Raw genomic sequence first — 4,990 nt, 5'->3', positions numbered from 1 at the left:
GGGTCTCGGGGCTAGGGGGAGTCGGAATGTGCGGTCTGCTGAGGCCAGAGGTCTGAGGGGAGTCCCGGCGGCTGAGCTGGGGTTCCCGGGGCTAAGGGGAGTCGCAGGTCCCGGGAATAGGGAGGTTCTGCCTGCCGGAGCTGAGAGACCCCAAGGCCCCGGGAATAGGATGGTCCTGCCTGCCGGAGCTCAGGGACCCCAAGTCCCTGGGAGTAGGATGGCCCTGCCTGCAGGAGCTGAGAGACCCCAAGGCCCCGGCAGTGAGGGGTGCTGGGTGCCGGGCCTTGGGGCTAAGACAGAGCTGCTGCCCGGGAAAATCAGAAGTGCCCAAGGCTGCGCCCTTCGGGATGCCGTGTTCTTGTGGCTGCTCCATCCCCGTGTCCCGCAGTGACCCTGTGCCTTCCCCAATGACCCCGCGGGGCTGGGGCTCCGTGCCAGGGCTCGGAGGAAGGAGGGTCCCGCCGGGGTTCGGTACCGGGGGCCCTGCAGGGAGTTCTGGGGAGCTCCCACCGTGCGAGCAGCCAGGCCTGGGTCAGTTTTCTTGCTGGGTGTAGTGAGAGCAGCCAGGCTTGGGTTGCTTTTCTTGCTGTTGTGGGATCGCCGGCGGCGCTGCCCGGGCTGTGTGAGTTATCACCCTCACGTCAAACCACTTTCTCTTGACAGAGGTTCCTTAAAGCTTTAACTGCGCTGAATGGCCCCAGCTGTGTTTGATGTGCAGTTTGTGTCGGAAAACCTTTAGGGTGAATTTGAGTTAATGTACTGCTCGGAGCACAGAAATGCCTGATGTTTATCACGACGTGATTTATATGTTCTGTACTTGCCTGTAGTTTAATGAGCTGCTTGGGAAAGATGGTAAACCTGGCTGTGTTTAGTGGGGTCTGGGCGGGTGGGCAGGTCAAACCAGGCAGGATTTTTAAAGGTTTCTCCTTTAGAATCCTCATTGCCAGCTGGGGCTTGAGTTAAAGGCCTGGCTTATCTTTAATTCCTTTATTCAGCTGTTGACCATTTTCCTCCTCCTGACTTTTTTTGGCTCAGTCTGAGCTGCATTTCCTGAGGTCGATATGTGTGAGCACTGCAGGGCATGACTGCCAGGAGGGAAATTGGGTGCAGCACCAAGTTGTGATCTTTATTATGTTTCTTTCTCGTTTTTAGAACAGGCCCCAGCTGAGAAATACTTCCCTGTGTTCCCTGTGACCCCTTGACCTGCAAACTGGGAGCAAATACACTACAGGTGAGGATGGTGTTGCTGAGTACTGGGCTGTGCAACTCCCTGCTCTCAGGTGCTTTAACTGCTGAGTTCATCATTTGGCTGATTAATATACCTTGTGTAGAATTATTCTTGTCCTGGAGCGTTCTCTTAGGGTTTCTCTCAAAGCTGTAGGAGAATGAGTTGCCTTTTTTTGCAGTGTGCAAACTTGTGCTGACTTTCCTGGTGCAGGAGCTTGGGCACACTGAGCCCTGGAAAAAGTTTTTCTGCCTGGAGCTTTCTGTCAAGCCAACCTCAGCTGTTCCACCACTTTCATAAAATGTAAAAAAAACTCTCAACATCAAAAAAAACCTGAAGTGGTCACTAAAAATGTGTTTGAACAGTGAATCTTAAGCTCATGTAACCTCTCTTTATGTCCTTGTGGAAGTGGCTTGTTCTCCCCATGACCCGTTTCCTGCAGCAACCTTTGTGGTATTCCCTCATGCTTCCTGGACCAGGGAAGCTGAAATGCCATGCCCTGGAGGACAAGGAATGATGGGCCTTGATTCCATCATTACTGTCTGCCTGCTGGGGACACTCTGGGGTGCCCTGTGTGCCACTGGTGGTTGTGTCACTTCTCCCTGCAGGTTCCTGGGTAAGCTCCTGGAAGAGTTTGAGGAGAGATGATCCAGTTTTCCTTGCTGATCATTTGAAGCAGCATCTCAGAAATGTTAATTTTTTTCAGGTGATAAGTGAGGGAGCCATCAGCTTGTTTAGGTCTGGACTGTGGCAATAACCATTTTTATTTTCTTGAGCAAAAGAAGTTCTGTAGCAATCATATTATTGTTATAAAAACACATTGTTTCATGATGTTGCAGTTGCTGCAGTAACATGTCCTGAAGTGAGCTGGGATATGGAAATACTTGGTTTTTTCTTCCCAAGGTCCCAGTTGACATGTTGGGGCTCAATATTTTAGCTCAGCTCAGGGGGGCTGAGGATGCTTGGGTACAACAATAAAAATAACTTTAATTATATAATTCCAGGTGCTGTGACTTCCTGTTGGGACATTGAAGGGGTGCCAGAGAAAAAGTGTCCTGGTGTAGACGTGACTTCAGGGGGATGATGTTGTTTGGGATAATTTAGCAGGAAGCAGGATCTTTGGGTGTTGTACACCTTTGAGATGAATATTGCCTTTCTTTTTTAAACTGAATTGTTGTAAGAGTGTGCGGTGCAAATGGTGTGGCTCCCTCTTAAACACAGAATCATGGAAAGGCTGTTAACAATCATCCAGTGCCACCCTTACCAGGGCTAGGGACACCTCCCACTGTCCCAGGCTGCTCCCAGCCCTGTCCAGCCTGGCCTTGGGCACTGCCAGGGATGCAGGGGCAGCCACAGCTGCTCTGGGCACCCTGTGCCAGGGCCTGCCCACCCTGCCAGGGAACAATTCCTGCCCAATATCCCATCCAGCCCTGCCCTCTGGCAGTGGGAACCCCTTCTCCCTTGTCCTTTTGCTCCATGTCCTTGTCCAAAATAATTTTCCATCTCTTTTGTTGGTACTGAAAGGCTGAGGATGAATATTTATCTTTAGGGTGATGCATTTGACACTTCAAGGAAAAAATACACAGACTCCTAGCAGAAAGTGAGTAGAGCCTGAGGCACTTTGTCTCCCTAAGCACACACCATCCAAAGCCTGTGGCAGCCTCACCTCTTAGTTTTAGATTTAAGATACTTTAAAAGAGAAAAACCAGACTGTTAGATCATGAATTGTTTTACTGGGGCTTCTGCACTTACCTGAATAGTCCTTGGGTAGTAAATTCTGGGTTCTGTTTGTCTGCTGCCCTGTCTGTGAGTACAGTGACTTGTTTATCCCCAGAGACACTTGCCATGGAGTTTGCTCCTGTAAATTCTGCATTTCACCTCTCCTGAGAGCAGCTTTTCATTGTAGTCCCACTGTGTGAGGAGCTCCTGGGCTGTGGCTGTGGGGCAGGACAAGGCTGGAAGAACCAAAGCACTGATGGTTGTAACTGGGAATTTGTTCTGAGCCTAGCACAAGGTTTGGCTTGGGGATTTTTTCTGGGTGTCCAAGTCTTTCAAGCTAAAATTCCTAGTTGTTTCTTGTCACTATGATATTTTCTGAAAAATCTTTTTGCCAGGGTTTCTTCTCCTGGGAAGCTGAGAGGCCTCAGAAAAGAATGAAAACAATGATTATCTGATTGTTTGGGAATGTAGCCTAGAAATCATTTACCAACAGGTGCATCTTTGATTGGTTCCATGTGAATTGTTTTTAATTAATGACCAATCACCATCAACTGTGTCAGACTCTGAGGAGTCAGTCATGAGCTCTCATTATCATTCTTGTTTAGCCTTCTAAAGTATCCTTTCTCTTTCTTTAGTATAGTTCTTAGTATAGCATTTCTTTTAATATAAGATCATAAAATAATAAATCAGCATTCTGGGAACATAAAGTCAAATTCTCATCTCTCACCTCATCCTGAAGACCTCACAACACCACAGTTTCTCTTACTTCAGCTCTGTGACGTGGAATCTGAGATCCTCATGTAGACAACAAGAAAGAAGGTCATGGTGTGAGACAAGAGAAGTTGCAGCTGACCCGTGCTTGAAACATGAGCCCGGGGAATCCGTGTGGCTGCAGAATTCATGGCCTGTCTGTGATGCAGACAAAGCTCCTGTGCTGCCACACACCAGCCCCAGTGTCTGTATGGACCAGCTGTGTTCTGTACCACCACTTGAATCTCTGTGTTTTCTTTTGTTTGGTGCAAACTTCCCACCTCTGGCATTTTTGCTTCAGGAGCTAGAAGAGCAGTGGGGTTTTTGTCACAAAAATCTCAGTTGTGATACAGACCTACAGTACCTAAGGTGTGCTGCCTGCCTGCCTTGGATAGAGCCAAGTGTTTGCTGCGTTTTTCCCTGCTGAGACTGAGCCCTCGGGCTGTGTTCTAAAAGCACAAGGCACAAGCCTGGCTTATCCACGTTCTCTTCTCTCTGAAGCTCAAGCTAATCCAACAATGTGTTGCTGGAAAAGCAGCTGCAGTGATTCAGACATGCTTTTCCTTTCTGGGGGGAAAGCAATGCTGTACTCTTCTCCTGATTTCCCAAATGATCTCCATCTGGTAGATGAAACACAGGTGCTGTGAGTTTTTTTGTTTGTTTCAGTAAGTTTTTTATTTAAAATTTCTTTGTATAGAAAAGAAAGCCACCAAAGCATGACTCTTTGGCCAGGAAGAAACATTTTCTTGAAGGTGTGGCTGTAGATGATGTTTCTGTTTAAAAGGCAACTTCAGCCAAGGAGAAATTACCACATTGTGATATTCAGGTTCTTGGGGGGTTCACAAATCTTTTTCTTCTTGTCACAGAGGAGTTCAGACTTCACCATATCAAATTCTGAGACAATTCACTGTCTGTCACCCTTCAAAAAACCTTTGTCTCTTTCTGGAGCGGGAATTGTATCTGCAGGTAACTCAAACCTGCCACCTTGTCAGCCTAGGGAGGCTTTTGCTTTGTTCTAAATTTTTCTCTTCCAGAATTAATTTTTCATGTTTATCCATTAGGAGTTAACACTGGTTTTCTTAGAGTCCAATGAGCCATAAAAATTTCTTAAATTGGACTACTCTGAGATACTTTTTGTTTCTTGTGAGGTACATTCAGGTGGATGACTGTTGGATGGAGCTTCAAGGAGAGTCTCTCTATTCTGTGGAAAAGTTAGGAATTCTCAGGGAAATCATGCCCTGTGGCCACAGATTGTGCAAGGCAAGTTAAATGAGTCAGGCCGTTAAGCAGATGCAT

At 47.4% G+C, this 4,990-nt stretch overlaps 1 protein-coding gene across 5 annotated transcripts in view; it reads left to right on the top strand.

The window, feature by feature from the left end:
• Positions 1-1,150: 1,150 nt before the first annotated feature.
• MICU1 (mitochondrial calcium uptake 1) overlaps positions 1,151-4,990 on the top strand; it is an 89,618-nt gene continuing 85,778 nt past the window's right edge. For all 5 annotated transcript variants that reach the window (XM_031064462.1, XM_031064461.1, XM_031064460.1 and 2 more), the window contains exon 1: positions 1,151-1,231. The gene's annotated coding sequence lies outside the window, so the exon portion shown is untranslated. The remainder of the gene's footprint in view (positions 1,232-4,990) is intronic.

The sequence above is a fragment of the Geospiza fortis genome, unplaced genomic scaffold (assembly GCF_000277835.1).
Source record: "Geospiza fortis unplaced genomic scaffold, GeoFor_1.0 scaffold48, whole genome shotgun sequence".
In the NCBI taxonomy this organism is placed as follows: domain Eukaryota; kingdom Metazoa; phylum Chordata; class Aves; order Passeriformes; family Thraupidae; genus Geospiza; species Geospiza fortis.
Note: the sequence above shows the minus strand (reverse complement) of the source record. Positions and strands in the feature narration are given on the sequence as shown.